The sequence below is a fragment of the Mauremys reevesii genome, unplaced genomic scaffold, assembly GCF_016161935.1.
Source record: "Mauremys reevesii isolate NIE-2019 unplaced genomic scaffold, ASM1616193v1 Contig115, whole genome shotgun sequence".
In the NCBI taxonomy this organism is placed as follows: domain Eukaryota; kingdom Metazoa; phylum Chordata; order Testudines; family Geoemydidae; genus Mauremys; species Mauremys reevesii.
In genome coordinates this window covers 22,762-39,698 of record NW_024100733.1, presented here as the reverse complement: position 1 = coordinate 39,698, position 16,937 = coordinate 22,762, and the positions used below count along the sequence as shown (strand labels likewise).

The 16,937-nt window shown below is 44.6% G+C and overlaps 1 pseudogene; it reads right to left on the bottom strand.

Annotated features, from left to right (window-relative positions):
- Positions 1 to 15,376, bottom strand: part of LOC120392772 — a 41,366-nt pseudogene extending 25,990 nt beyond the window's left edge.
- Between the last annotated feature and the right edge of the window lie 1,561 nt (positions 15,377 to 16,937).

Genomic DNA, 16,937 nt, shown 5'->3' with positions numbered 1-16,937 from the left:
TTTCCAAAAGTGTAATTATTAAAATATGAATTGATAAAGTTTTATATCTGCATGGGGATGGCAGTTTCAACCTGTCATCTTTCCTTTCTCATGTTTACAAAGTTGACAGTTCTTGTTGTTTCCTAGTTTTAGAGAAAATTTAGAGTTATTTAGGGACTTTTTGTTTTCTTTATTATTTATTTGTTCTAAGCATCACTAATGCATCATCTGGGCACAGATGGAGTGTTTTTAATCATGCTGTATGTTTAAATGCTTTTAAATCTTTCCACTTAGAAATTTGGTAGTTCATCATCTGCCCAACACACATAGTCTTCCATACTGTACCTCATTATATGAAATTAAACTATATATAATACTTTCTTTCACCTGGAAAGAGTCGCTGATTTGTTGTAGAGCCTCTCTTTCTTTCTGCCGTTTTTTCTGAACTCAGCAAACTCCTGCATTGTGGCTTTAGGATTTAAATCTTGGTTAGCAAGAAATTCTTCCTTTTCATCTTTCACCATTTCCTCCCTCAGCTTCTGAAATCGTAGCATTTCTTCTTCATTAGGCCACTCATCTGACAAATCCAAACTGGATTTCATCAACTCAGTTAAATTTAACTTTTCAACAGGTGGCATTTCTATTGGAGTAAAAAGGAGATTACTAAATACTCATCTATTAGACCAATGAAGTTACTAGATTTTGTTTGGCAGATTTCTATTTTTTCCTCAGGAATGTGAATATACATTCACATTGTTATTTTGTTATTCACATACTAGTTTGTTATTCACATACTCTGGCTTTTCCCCATTCATTAGTAAACTACAACTATCATCTGAACAAGGAGCAGTAGACAATGCATTAAAATGAATGGAAACATTTTCTATAATGGTAAAGTTAACACAGCATGACAAAAAGAAATGTTATTTTGAGATTGTCTCTTCACTCTGCCACTAAAGAGTTATGTAGTTACCCTAAAATAATAAAAAATCTAAACTTTTCACCATGGTGCAGTCTCTGTACTGTGTATGTAGTATATGTAGCTGCTCAACTGCTAGGTGAAGTCAACCTATAGGAACATGTTTATCAACAGCAGCACTAACTTCCCATTCACTTCTGGGTACAATTCAAAAGTTAATTTTGGTCTATAAAGCTGTATCTGACTTGCTGTCTAAGGCCCAATGAACCAGGAATGGAAACATTTGTTTAACTTCAATGTGAGTGACTTCACCCTAATCAGCAAAGCATTTAAGTGCACGGTTAACTAAGCACATGTTTAAATCCCACTGAAGGCAATGGAATTTAAACATATACATAAGTGCTCTGCTTAATTAGAGCCTAAGACACCTCTTTCCTCATAGTTTGCTATAGTTGAGACCAGCTGGGACACTGAGCTAATAACCATCCCTCACCTTAAATATTATGAGGTTGGTGGATGGATGTTCTCAGACTATGCCACAGGATTCTGAAATTTGCCCCTGGAGCTGACTGGACCTGGTGCCAAAGTCTTCTGGCCATTAGGGTGCAAATGTGAGCCCATCTCGTTTAACTTAAACAATACATTTGTCATTTACTTAGTTTTTAGTAGTTAACCATGCAATATTTATATTTTCTTAACATAGTTTTTTGGCTAGTTTAAATATATACTACATAAACTATGTATGAATAATGAATAAATGAATGTGTGTAGACTCTATGCATGATGACCAGCAAGTAAGATATTTGTACCAGAGAAATAAATATCAGAAGAAAGAAAAAATGATAAGTACCAAAATACCATAGCATGGAATAAATGCCTAGGTGCAGATCTGTTAGTCCAATTGGGAAAAACCTTTTAACATAACCAACATGAACTTGAAATCTTTATGAAATACAACATCAAGAAAAAAAACGTTATGCATGAAGTCTTATCTCTGATGGCCTGGGTTTCAAATCTATTTGTATCCCAGTAAAAAAAAACTGTCTCAAATTATTCTGTTACGTGCATTTGTCTATATATACATAACTTGAATATTCTTTTATATTTACATGTCAGGACTAAGATGCATTAAGGTTTGGTTCGGCAGAAGCTGCAGAGTTGGAGGTTCCCCAAATCCCAGAGAGGTAAACAGCTATATTTCATCTCTCTCTTCTCAAGTTTTAGAGGAAATGCATTCTCCCATAGCACATTCTGTTATATTCACTGCATGAAGTGTGTATATACCACCTCTTACTTACTGCTCATCCAGCATGAACAGATGGGCCATGTGGGAGGGTGCAGAAAACTCTTGAATATTACAGAAGGTTCCCAAATGTGGCATGCCCACAAATTCTGAAAATCAAAGTCTATGGGGAGTATTTTTCCTTAATTATAACAGTATCTAAACTAAAGTAGAATAGTATGATATTGCAGTAGCATGAGCTATGAAGCTGTTCCAATATACATTTTATAATTATTTTGTAGTTAAAATATGCTGTCTTTCAATGAAATAGAAAATAAATAGCATGCAAGACTACCTTTTTATATAGTTATATATAAAGAAACAAAATCCATACGATTTTCAAAATCATGTATGTACCAAAGAAAGAAATTAGACAAGAAAAGAAAAACACTGTAGTGTTTTAAAAATATAATTTATTTGGCTTACATATTAATGTATAACAAATATTTACAGAGATCTCAGGAAAAAATAGGTATTCTAGTCCATATTGCAACAGAAACAAAACACAATAATAAATGATTGTAGGAAACAATTGTGATAATTTCTAAACTAAACATTTACTTACATGTTACTAGATATATATCAAAATTACCTCATGGAGTGAATTTAGATAAAATCTGATATAATTCATTGATTTTATTCTCACTATTTGTAATAGCTGATTATGCAAAAGTGATCAGAAACATTACAAGTTCTTCTGCATAGAATAAAGCGAAGGATTCTATCTCTATCTACAGTCTATGTAGTTTTTATAAACAAAAGATCAGTCCTTTATTTAATGCTTAATAGTGATATCATATATTGAATTTTGACAGATACTGAACAAGATTTACCTAATAGTTCTCTAAGGGATATATAATCAAGGATTTAGGAGTTTTTTTCCTTCTACTTAACAGAAAAGATGATTCCATGGCTATTTTAAACTTCTTATTCAAGATAATGCAAATAATTCTCAAAGGCAAATGTACTTTTCAGAATAAATAATAAGAGTTCGTTATTAGAAAAAATTGTTCTATCCTCTTGAACAGAGATTGTTTTGCTTCTATTTCTCATGTTCAAATTTATTTCTTATGATAAGGTCCACTGAAAACTGTAAAAAGCCCAATTCCATTTAAACAAAGGCTTTCTAATGTATTTCAGAAATGGAAAGGACTTATTACCCAATTACTAAAATCTATAACAGGCATCATTTTGAATGTCTTACATGGGACATAAATTCTGGTTCAAAATTAAGGGTAAATATTTGTTTTTTCTTTCCTGCACCCAAACTTCCTTCCCCCATTTCAGCTCTACAAAGGATCATGCTGTTGATGGAAATGCTCAGTACATACCCATCTAAAAGATAGCCACAGGTCTCAGGTATATTAAGCACAAATGTAATCTATACAAACAATTATTTTCAATTTGATTTCAGAAATTTAAATATGAAATTATTTGATATGCTACATTTTAAAACTTTAATATCAAGATACAATAATACGTTTTGAGATTACACGTTCTGTGGACACCACAGTGTATGCATACAAATGTATGCAATTGTTAGTATGTTCTATAAAACATAAAAAGTTATCTTCCTAACTAACAAACATTCTACTAAACTCACTAATGAAGCTCATCTGTTTCATGGACCAGTGAATGCTTTCCAAAGATCAGGGTATCTCATTGTCTTTCTCCTGTATTCTTTAACAATGGCCATTTCGTCTTCTTGTAGCATAGAAGGCAATTCTGTGAAATATAGAACCTTAAAGTATGTGCATGTTCACTATATTAAAGTCTACACTAAGACTAAACTGGACAAAAGACTACAGAATATCTTATAAGGAGCAATCTTGCATCCTAAATGGTTTTCTCTATTTGTAATCTAGAATACTGACATATAGCAAATAGTATGGGTAGTAGTATAGAAGACATGCATTTTCTAGAAGACTGTGTTAATTTTCAAAATGATCAGAACAGAGTAGCAGTCTGAGGCAGGCATAAGGAGTATATTGTGCAGGCAGGTGCTGGGCTCACTTCTTCAAACAGATTTTTGAATTAATCTCATCCTTGACCTACCATTACTCTTTTATTCTAGTATAATCCTTTCTTGAGTAGATACTGAAAAATGTGCCAGATTGTGGATTGGGTTTGTGATGTAGATAAATAGGATGAGGCTACCAAAACTCATTGACTCAAGGCCTAATCCAAGATTTGAGAACTCAGCCTTCTAGACAAGTCAGTTTAATTCACTAATCCACTATGCTACTTAGTCTCTAATAAGCTGCAGTATTTGCATCTGTCTGCAGTCAGCACAAAAATAACTACCTGTTGCTAGTGAATTAGCTTAGTTGTTACAGAATAGCATAATACTGATGATAATATCTAACCTAAAATTCTTCTTAGTCTTGATAAGATAAAAATGTAAGTAAATGCATTTTGTGTATTTTACACTTAAATGTACACTAATGTGGAAAGAATTTAGTCAAAAGGTTCAAATAATAAAGTATGCACAGTATCATATAAAACAATATGGTTCCTTTACTTGAAAGAACACTAGTTTATTTTGGACTTTTAATGTAATGAAATAATCTTCAGAAAAGTTTGCTTCAAATAGATCTACAATGTTTTTGAAAAATAATTTAAATTTTTGCTGATATAGGAATCTTTATACAAACACTGTATGGACTCTTGAATACACTTAGATTAGCTATTATTCTATAATCCAGTCACCAAGAGATTTCCTTTTTGACCATTCCCAGCAGGGTTAGGCAGAGGTATTTCATGCAGAAAGTGGTGCTGGCAATTCAGTAATGATACTTTCTTTCCTGGTCAGTGCTGAACCAGCTCCAGCAAATTGATATAGAGCACAGTGCTGTTAGAGATATAGTCTACTACCTGAGATGTAAAACATAGATCCTGAAAATTTGTGGTCATTAAAACACACATGGCAATATCTCCTTCAATGACTCTTCACACTCTCTGCTCCCCTTGGTGTCTTTCAGATTTCTGTCTCTTTGTCTCCTTACTCTTGCTGACTTCATCTATTCAACCGTCACCTCTGTGTGAATGATTCCCAAATCTACCTCTATCCCTGATCCCTCTCCTATGTCCATTCTGCATCTCTTAATGCATTTTGAACTCAACATTTCTAAAATTCAACTTTTTATTGTTTCTCCTGATAGGAACATCCAGTTACATTAATAGGATAAATATTTATAAGCAATATAATCCCTTATGCTTTAGGACATATGCTAATCACTAACTGCCTGAGGTTAAAGAAATTTCTCCTATGAGCAAGTTATTCCATAATTGTTTATTATGGGGTTTCTCAGACCATTCTCAGATGCACCTGGCCACTAGCAGAGAGAGGACAGTAAACCATTTGCTGGATTTGTTATGACAATTCTATATTTCCTCTTCTCTGTCTCTTGGAAATTCCACTATCCTTCCCATCTCTGACGGTCTCAACTTTAGTATAATCTCTTTCCTGACAGTCAATTTCTCACCAAGGCCTATTACTACTTCTTTTTAAATATCATCACAATCTGGCTTTTCCTTTCTAGCCCCCTGGCTAAAAAAATCTTGTATATGTTAGTCATATTTCATGTTGACTATTGTATGTGTCCAGCCTTTCCTGTTCTCATATCTCCTCCTCTATTATCAGAACTGCCTTTTTTGAAGACATATTCCACTCCAGCCACATCACAAACATCCTTAAGTCCCTTCCCTGGATTTCTCTCTTACCACATAAAAGTCAAGCTCCCTCAAGACCCTAAAATATGTTTTAAAAACATAATAATACATTTATTTTTCTATTTATATATCAGGACTTGTCCAATTTTGTATTCAAGAGTTGATGGTACTACTGACACAAAGCTATACAGGGAATGCATCACTTTGTTCACATTATTTTTCAAAAACAACTAATTACAATTTTAATAAATATTCATAAATAATTGTCCTACATACCTTGAGTATCTGGTTCTAAATTGACAACTTTTCCATTACCAACATTCCGGAGAAAGCACAGAATGGACCGCAGTCCTCTGTACAACATCTTTAGGTGGAAACTCCAGAGGGCAATGCCTTAGATTCAGTGCTGTCAATGAAGTTAAATTACCTGCAAAAATAGTTTAATCTGTAAACATTTTGGAAGAAAGAGCTATCTGCAGATTCAGGACTCAAATATGACTAAGTTGTAGAAATTTATTTCCCATCATAATTTGTTTTATTTATAACTATTTCTATGGGACTCATCCTTAATACATCAATAGTTCTTAAAGGCAGACATCTCATTTCTAAGCTTTTGATATTCACCAATGAATATAGGCTAACTGAGGCTCAGGTACCTCAAACTTTCTGCCTCACATGAAAAGAAATCAGGAGTCTCTAGAACACAGCCTTTTTATCAGGGACCACCATGCCACACCAAGATCAGATTTGAACTGAGACAAAGATATACCAAAGATAAAAAACTTCAAACATACTTTTGTACTGTTCCCCCATCAGACTCACTTCTGCACAGATATAAACATGCAAAAAGACAGCGTCACTAATGATATATAAAACTATTTTATTCCAAACCAAAACTATTTCTTTCCTATCAAGGTAGTTCCTATGCCCTCTCCCATTTAGGAACACAGCTTTTATGCTCATCTTGCAACTAAGGGGTGTGGGTAGTATAGATCATTACCCTAAGTCAGATTTATCAGATCATCCTCACATACTTATGTCCCTTGATGATTCCTGACAACAAAATTTATTTTGTTTTTTTGACATAATATTTTGGAACCAATGGTTGGTATAAGATAAAAAACATTTATTCTCTATTTTGCCTTTGTTTTATTTTAACTGCTCACCTGCCTACCTTGCCAACGATGGAACTGAGAGATACGGGCACTGAAAGGAAAGATACTGGCCTAGCAGTTTTGTGCAGAGTTTAGGACCAAATGTGGGAGGGAGGCAGAAGGTCATTTGTGAAGTGCATTAACAGAATGGTGTGGGGTAGAGGAGAATAAGGGGATCAGAGAGTTTTGTGGTAGTGGAGCAGCTTGTGTTTGCACAGAGGGGAGGGTGAATACAAAGGGATTCCCGATCAGGCAGTTATACACTCAGTAAACAAAGATTACTTAAATTGAAAAAAAGAAAATAAAGAAGAAAAATGGCATCAAACAATGGCTCAGGTAAGCAGAGTTTGAGGATCTGTCTTCCAGGCTGCCCTCCAGTCCAGTCACCACAGAGGACTGACTGACCACATGTTTTGAACTCTGCATCAGAGAGTGTTGCAGATCTTAAAAGTGCAGTCCACCCAATACCATTCAGTCCATTTTAAAAATCTCTATGCACTACAGGAAATGACTGTGTCTATTTAAGGTGCTGTGGTTAAGGCCTTCTGTGACTTCAGATTTTTGATCTGAAGGGGAAAGTATTTCTTTTAGTAAAAGTTCCTTTCCCTAAAATAAAGTTACATAAAATGGCGGGGAAGAATATCAGTCACTGTCTAATCCAATTTACCTTTTTTTATTTCACCATCATCATGGTGTGAAGCAGATTTATTGTTTGAAAGGATATATGAGGTGGTAGCAGATGTCAAAAGGTCATTCCAAGGCTAGTAGCTGCTGAGCTGAACAGAGAACTGCAGGTTGCAGCTAGGGATGGGCTCTGTATCCTGCCCTGTTAGAAGTATATAAAGTAAAATAAAATGGTGCAATCATTGAGTACAAGCTCTCCTTGCTTTAGTAAGATAGAGAACACTGAATGTCTATGTCATGGAGTGTATGGGAGTCAGGGCTGTGCACCCCCACTCTGCAATTCACTGTGACTCTTAGCCCAGCCAGTAAAACAGGTTTATTAGATGACAGGAACACAGTCCAAAACAGAGCTTGTAGGTACAGAAAACTGGACCCCTCAGTCAGGTCCATCTTGGGGGTAGGAGCCCAGACCCCAGTGCTGGGCCTCCCTCTATGCCCCAGCCAGCTCCAACCTGAAAACCCCTCAGCCCCTCCTCTGGCCTTTGTCTCTTTCCTGGGCAAGGAGACCACCTGATCTCTTTGTCCTCAAACACCTTTAGTTGGCACCTTGCAGAGGAGGGCCCAGGCCATCAGTTGCCAGGAGACAGAGTGTCAGACATTCTTTGTGTAGACCCCTGCACACCTGTGCCCCCTCTAGGGCTCTGCAACAATCACACGCCCTTATCCCACCACCTAGATACTTAAGAAATGCATAGGGGGAAATGAGGCACCCACACAGTATTCAGAGAAAATATTAAGAACATTCCCACTTTATCAGAGTCTATGGGGAACAAGTAGCCCCCCAAAATGCTTTTACACCCTTTCTCATTTTCACTTTTTTCTTTAGTTCTATTCTTCCCACACTGTCTCCCCATAAACACAGGATGAGGAAGCACCTGTAAATACTCCTCCAGTGTTGGAGACATAGGGCCTGATTCACCACTTGCATGCTAATATAATCCCTTTGATTTCAATGGAGTTACGCCAGTGTAATCGGTGGTGAATTAGGCCTCTGAACTAATCAGACCAACAGAGAATGTAAGGGGCCAGAACTAATTTTTCCTGCTCCTTCTCTAGAAGCCACAAGAGTGCAAGCTGATGGTATTACTCTCTTGCTACAATCTTTAGAACTGGAAATTTTGGAACATAGTGAGCAGGATGAACAAAGCGCAACATCAAGCTGATGTCCAGATCACATACATTAGAATGGATAAAGTTCCCATTAACACAACAATATTCAAAATGAGAGTGAGCTAACAAGCATGCGGGGATGCACATGCATGAATGCAGACACATTGATCTGCAGCTGCTCAAAACTCTTGCACTCCACTGCGATCTAAATTCCTATGCTCCCTAAACATTTGATCAGTACATATTGGATCTCCCACAATCCACATCTCCTGAACAGTTATACAAAGGTACAAATATTAAAGGTAAATCCTCATCCCAAATTCTTCTTGCACTAGGATGACCCCTCTCCTCCAAAATAAAATGCCCTTTCAGAAGCTGAGATTCATCCCCAACTGCAGCTGCAAACGGCAAATAAAGAGTGAAAGCTGCTGGACAAGAGGGGGCGGAGAGCAGGGGTGCCAAAGAATTTGTATTAAACAGGAAGACAGTGAGTGCCAGCAAACCTGAACTGTCCCACTCCGCAGCTTGTGCTGCATTAGATTAGAGGAATGCAGTTCCATTTGCCTGGTCCTGACTGCTGAGGCAGATGTTGGGGCTTATAATGAAGGAGCAATGGAGAGAGCAGCTGCTGGAAAAAGTGAAAGTAGAAGGCATGTAACTGACAGGAACACAGCCTGTTTGTAGGTGGGGAGAAATGCAGGGCAGAGCATGTGTGTGTGAGGCTGGGCCTGGAGGGGTAGAACACAGGGTGTGTGCATGGGGCAGGGAGGCATCTAGAGCAGGTTGGATGTGGGGAGCTGGCTTGGGTGGGGATCAAGAGCAGATGGTGTGTGTTGGGGTGGTGGGATGAGCACATTATTTAGTGTTTGTGTCACAGTAGGGTTTAGAGGGCACCAGAGGCGATGGGTATAATAGGCCAGAGAAGGCTAAACCTTCCCTGGCACAGCCGCTGCAGTGGGATGCGGTTTGCAGGATTTTACTTATTATTATGCTCTATGCAGGTTCTGGGGCAGCTGAGGGAGCTGTATTTGGTATTCAGCTTCCCAGGTTCTCTATACTCACTACTTATAATCACTTAAAATCTATCTTTCTGTAATTAATGAATCTGTGTTATATTTTACATAAAGTAGTGTGTTTTGCTTGAAGTGCTTGGGAATCTGCTCCAGGTTACAAAGGCTGAGGCACATCCATTTTCTTTGTAGAAGCAGTTAACTTAATGACAGTATAGTTCTGGGGTGCAAGGCTGGGAACTGAGGAGAATTGGTTGGAGCCTCTCTATTGTTGGTTTATGAGTGGCTGGAAGAAGCATTCATGTAACTCAGTGGATGTGTCCCTGCCTGTGGATGTCTATGTAAGAGCAATACCTGATAGAGGTTTGTGGTTTAGCACAGAGATTTGTGGGATAGAGGCTGAGTGGTCCCACAGTTCAGGTTGCACCTGGCAAAACCTGTCACAATGTGTTTCTGAATTCTCATGGCAATAGATGCGGAAAAACTGTTCAGATATAAAGAATGATAGAACTGTTTCATCCAACAATCTGAAAGTTATGAATTTTAATTAAGACAACTTGACATGTTCATGTTGTGACAGACCCAGACCAGTGGGGTCCAGGAGTCTGGTAGAGGGCAAATGGGGTGTATGGGGTTGTCAGGAGAGGGTAGTACCTCTGATAGGGGAGCAGTCGTACTCCTAGGAGTAGCTCATCCACTTTGGTCCCCTTGACACCCAACTCTCACCTGTGGCTCCAAGTAGCTGTCAGCGGCCACACCCGGAAACCATCTCGACTGGTGGGCTAAACCAGGTGAGAGTAGCCGATGAGTCTAAGACCCTCCAGTGAGTTAGGGCCTGTCTACCCATTGCATGCGAAGGCTGGATCCATCTGACTGAGGAAACCTGGTTCAATGGTCAGGAAGGCGGTGACAGCAAGCGTTGTGGAGCAGCTCAAGAGCACGACAAGACACATAGGCATCCTGGTCATCCACTGCACCCTGCCCCATCTCCAGCAGTCGCGACTCTTGTCCTGCCACTGGCTCCAGCTAGGCCCTGGGACGAGAGAGTGTGGTTGCCGTTGCGCAACTCTCCTCACTTTAATCAATTCACGCAAGTCTCGACATCATATCATATCATATCACATCATATCAAGTCCTGTGGCGATGGGCGAGCGACGAAGCAGCAGGTGTGGATAGACTGGGAGCTGTAGCCGCGGACCTGCACACAGGCGGCTCTGGTATAATGGTCGTTCCTCACTGACCGAAGCAGCGGTGGAGCTCGGCATCTTCTTGAGCGACTGAGCAGCCTATTCAGGATTGCACTGCTCACCTCTGTAGAACGAGGAGGGCTAGAAAAGGTGCCCTAAACATTGCCTGCTTCACCTTACCTGGCCAGCATATGGCGGGGATCCCATAAAGCGGTCGAACAAAGAAAACTTAGAGTGACACCGATCACCATTGGCACATGGAATGTGCGCGCTACTGAATAACATCATGGCAGACAGACCAGAGAGAAGAACAGCACTTGTCGCCAGAGAGCTCGCACGCTACAACATTAACATTGCAGCCCTTAGCAAAACTCGCCTTGCTAATGAAGGACAGCTGTCCGAGTCAGGCGGAGGCTATACATTCTTCTGGAGTGGCCGCAGCGGTGATGAGCGTCGCGCATCTGGAGTTGGCTTCGCCATCAAGAACCATCTTGTTCGGAAACTTGCCAGCCTCCCCAAGGGTGTGAATGATCGTCTCATGACAATGCAGCTTCCGCTTCAAAATGGAAAACAAGCTACTTTGATCAGTGCATACGCTCCCACAATGACCAACCCAGAGGATGTGAAGGATAAATTCTACGAAGAACTAGATGCTCTGCTATCATCAGTTCACCGCACAGACAAGCTGATCCTGCTTGGCGATTTTAATGCAAGAGTCGGATGCGATGCTGCAGCCTGGGAAGGAGTCATCGGGAAAAATGGAGTGGGAAAGTGTAACAGAAATGGTCTGTTACTGCTGGAAACTTGTGCAGCACATGACCTTCTGATCACCAATATGGTCTTCTGCCTCCCTACCCGTAATAGGACTTCGTGGATGCATCCCCGTTCCAAGCACTGGCATCTGATTGACTATGTCATCATCAGGAGAAGGGACAGACAAGATGTCAGGGTTACAAAACTATGCGGCGCTGACTGCTGGATGGATCACAGACTCATAGTATCTAAAATGAAGCTCCGTATCATGCCGAAGAGGCGACCACAAGGCTGTAAGGCTCTCAAAGGATCAACGTGTTGAAGCTGAAGAACAACCGCATCACTGAAAATCTAGAAGAAGACCTAGTGAACGAGCTTGCTGATCTTTGTATTGAGAATGGCGCTGAGAGAGACTGGGGCGATTCCGCAACACTGTCCATACAGCTGCATCGAAGGTATTGGGGCCCTCCACACGCAGGCGGCAAGACTGGTTTGATGAAAATGATGCAGAAATCCAGGCCTTACTTGCTGAGAAGCACCGCCTGCATCGCGCATATCAGAACAATCCATCCTCAGAGGCACAGAAGACTACCTTTATCAACGCTCGCAGAACAGTACAGAACCGACTGCGCAAAATGCGGGACTTGTGGCTGAGCGCCAAAGCAGATGAAATACAGGCGTACGCGGACAGGAACGACTATAAGCAGTTCTATGAAGCCCTCAACACGCTCTATGGTCCACAGGCTTCTGGGAGCTTTCCCCTCCTGAACTCTGATGGCACTGTGCTCCTTACAGAGAAGACGCAGATTCTCCAGAGATGGGCTGAACATTTTGAAGCAGTTCTCAACTGCCCCTCAGTCATCAATGATGAGGCCATCGACAAGATGTCCCAGGTTGCAGTCAATGACTCCATGGATGCTTCACCAGAAGAGGACGAAGTGAAGAAAGCCATCAACCAGCTGTCAAGTGGCAAATCCCCAGGGTCAGATGCCATACCAGCAGAGGTGTACAAAGTTGGTGGACCAGTGCTGCTACGGAAACTCACTGAGCTGTTTCAGTCCTTCTGGAAGCAGGGATCCATTCCACAGGAATTTAGAGACGCGTCCATCGTGCACCTCTATAAGAGGAAGGGCAATCGCCAGGTATCGACAACCACCGTGGAATCTCGCTGCTCTCTACAGAGGAAAGTTCTTGCACGGGTTTTGTTGAACCGACTGATCACTCACCTGGAGCAGGGCTTACTGCCAGAATCACAGTGCGGCTTCCGCAAGGGGCGTGGGACTATTGACATGATCTTCACTGCACATCAGCTACAGGAGAAATGTCAAGAGCAGAACCGTGAACTCTACACAACTTTTGTGGACCTCACGAAAGCATTCGACTCTGTCAGTCGCCAGGGCCTGTGGAGGATCATGTCGAAATTCGGCTGTCCAGACCGATTCATACAAATGGTACGTCAATTTCATCACGGTATGATGGCTCGTGTCCTGGATAACGGTGAAACATCTGAGGCCTTCCCAGTCACCAACGGTGTCAAGCAAGGGTGTGTTTAGCACCCACTTTGTTTAGCATGATATTCTCTGCCACTCTGACTGATGCCTTTCAACACTGCACTGAAGGAGTAGGCCTGAAGTACAGAACCGATGGAAATTATTCAATCTGAGGCGACTCGTGCCATCACCAAGGTGAAGGAAACTGTACTGAGACTGTCTCTTTGCGATGATTGTGCTCTGAATGCTAGTACAGAGCCAGAAATGCAAGCCAGTATGGACAAGTTTTCATCTGCATGCAACAGCTTCGGCCTCACCATTAACATCAAGAAGACTGAGGTCATGCACCAGCCAGCTCCCCACACTCTGTACTCAGAACCGTCCATCACTGTAAATGGACAGAGACTTCAGGCAGTGGACCACTTCACGTACCTGGGCAGTACCCTTTCTCGAGCAGTGTAAATCGATGAAGAAGTAAAGTGCAGAATTGCTAAAGCCAGCCCTGCATTTGGCCGATTGCGCTCCAATGTCTGGGAACGTCGAGGGATCAGCCTACCAACGAGGCTGAAGGTCTACCGCAGGGCCGCCCAGAGGATTCCGGGGGCCCGGGGTCTTCGGCGGCGGGGGGCCCTTCCGTTCCGGGACCCGCCGCCAAAGTGCCCCGAAGACCCGCGGCGGGAGCCCCGCGCCCGGTGGGACCCGCCGCAGCGGCGCAGCCGGTCTTGCCGGTAGTTGAGGCGGGGTCGCCGCGGGCCTCGAACGCCAGGCGGCGGGTCCCGGAACAGAAGGCCCCGCCGCCAGCCGGGCTGCGCCGGCGGCGGCGGGTCCCTTCCCCCGCCCGGCCCAGGCGGGTCCCGCTTCCCCGGCCCGGTCAGCGGGTCCCTTCCCCCGCCCCTGGCCCGGTGGGTCTCGCTTCCCCCGCCCCGGCCCCGGCCCGGCCCGGCCCCAGCGGGTCGCTTCCCCGGCCCGGCCCGGCGGTCCTGCTTCCCCTGCCCCGGCCCGGCGGGTCCGCTTCCCGGCCCCAGTCCCGGCGGGTCCCGCTTCCCACCCGGCCCCGGCGGTCCCGGCCCGGTGGGTCCCTTCCCGGCCTGGTCGCGGGTCCCTTCCCGGCCCGGCCCGGTCCCGGCCCGGCGGTCCCTTTCCGCCCCGGCCCCGGCCCGGCGGGTCCGCTTCCCCACCCCGGCCCGGCGGGTCCCTTCCGCCCGGCCTGGCCCAGCGGTCCGCTTCCCCAGCCTCGGCCTCTTACCTGAGCGCATCTCCGGCGGGGCCTGAGCTCCGTCCCGCTCAGAGCCACGTGGTGAGGCGGGGCTGAGCTCCACGCCGAGCAGAGGCAGCTGTCCCGCCCCTCCCACGCCACTTTGAGCGGGGCGGGGCTCAGGCCCCGAGCTCCCAGCCCGCCCCTCACCACGCGGCTCGGCTGGGTCGGGCTCAGGGGCTCAGCCGAGTCTCAGCGCTTGATGCGCTGAGGCTCCAGGAGAGGCGGAGGCGGGAGCCTCCACTCTTCTCTTGGGGGCCCCTGCGGGCCGGGGCCCAGGGCAGAGTGCCCCCTTTGCCCCCTCTGGGCGGCCCTGGTCTACCGAGCAGTGGTGCTTCCAACTCTGCTGTACGCCTGCGAGCGTGGACTGTCTATCGAGTCATGCAGAAGGCTCAATCACTTCCACACTTCCTGTCTGCAGCTTCTAAAAATCAGATGGCAGGACAAAGTGCCCGATACTGAAGTCCTTATCAGAGCCAGTCTGCCGTCAGTTCACACACTGCTGATGAGAGCCCAGACCAGATGGGCTGGACATGTTGTGAGAATGTCAGACAGCGCATTCCTAAACAGCTCTTCTACGGAGAACTCGCCCAGGGAAAGCGCTGCCATGGAGGACAAAGAAGCGGTTCAAGGACACGCTGAAGACCTCTCTGAAGTCCTTTGAGATTAACACGCCACATGGAAACCCTGCACTGAACCGTCCAGCATGGCGCAGCCTCATTCACACAGGCAGTAATACCTCTGAGGCGAGGCGTACTGCTGAGGCTGAAAGAAAGTGTGAGCTGCGCAAGTCCGGAGCTGCCCGCATCATCGACAGTGCCATCACATGTCTGCCCAACGTGTGACAGGACATTCCATGCCGAGTCGGACTGATCAGTCATCTTCGGACACACAGAGTCCGGTCATCGAAAGAATGAGTTGTTGAGGTCTTCATCAACAACGATGGACCAACATCATCAGAGGGCAAATATACTGGTCACTGGATGAGTAGTTTTCTGTTCCCTGAGTGACCAGAGCAGGGCTGCACTAGAGTAATCAGGAACCTGCTAGAGCCAATTAAGGCAGACGGACTGATTAGATCACCTGCAGCCAATCAAGGCAGGCTAATCAGAGCACCTGGGTTTAAAAGGAGCTCACTCCAGTCAGGTGAGAAGGAGCCAGAGGAGAGTGTGTGTGAGGAGCTGGGAGGAAGAGGCGTAAGGAGCTGAGAGTGAGAGGGTGTGCTGCTGGAGGACTAAGGAGTACAAGCATTATCAGACACCAGGAGGAAGGTCCTGTGGTGAGGATAAAGAAAGTGTTTGAAGGAGGCCATGGGAAGTAGCCCAGGGAGTTGTAGCTGTCATGCAGCTGTTACAAGAGGCACTATAGACAGCTGCAATCCACAGGGCCCTGGGCTGGAACCTGGAGTAGAGGCGGGCCAGGTTCCCAAACCTCCCAACTCCTAGTCAGACATGGGAGGAGTTGATCCAGACTGTGGGAAGATCATTGAGGTGAGCAAATCTGCCAATAAGCGCCAGGACCCACCAAGGTAGAGGAGGAACTTTGTCATAACTGGTGTCGGGGTGGGATTTGGTGTGCACAGCGCGGCAGAAGAAGGAGGGTGATTTTAAAAAAAAAAAAAAAGGAGAGGGTTTATTTTTTCCACCACAATGGATGACTTAGTGCGGGTATTGATACAAGCTCGGCGGCCCAGCAGGAGGCTACCCGTGTCAGGCAGCTGCCCAACCGGAGGCAGTGTGGCTGCAGCAAGAGACTAATCGCCTGCTGATGGACCAGGCTTCTCAAGACCAGGCTATGTTGCGGGAACTGGTAAACCAGGTAAAGACCCTTACAGAGCTGAATCGCGGCCATGATGGGATACAGATCATATGGGCCAGCCATTGGCTGCAGAAAATGACGTGGGAGGATGATGTAGAGGCATACAGGAGGTCTGGCCTCGAGATCAGTGGTCTGGCATCCTTGCCCCATTCCTGTGTGGGGAGGCCCAGAAGGCTTACTATGATCTGCCTGAAGAGGCTGCAGCAGACTACCCCCAGCTGAAAGCAGAGATCCTGGCCAGATCTGGGCTAACGACTGCAGTGCGGGCCCAGCGGTATCACGACTGGAGGTACCAGGAAAACAAAACCCCGCGGTCCCAATTGTATGACCTCATCCATCTCGCACGAAAGTGGTTGCGAACGGAATCCCGGAGTCGGAAGAGATACTAGAGGTTCTGGTCATCGACCGATACATGAGGATGACCGCCAGACCTTCGTGCCTGATTAAGCCAGAACGAACCCTCCACCTATGATGAGGTTGTTGCACTGGTAGAGAGGCGAAGGATGGCGAGGGAGCTGACCCGACCAGTTAAGGAAGAGGCACCCCGGGTTAAATTAGCAGCACCAAGCCCTAGAGCTCGGGTGACTGGGCCACCAAGAGGGCCCAGGTGGAAAAAGAGAGGGG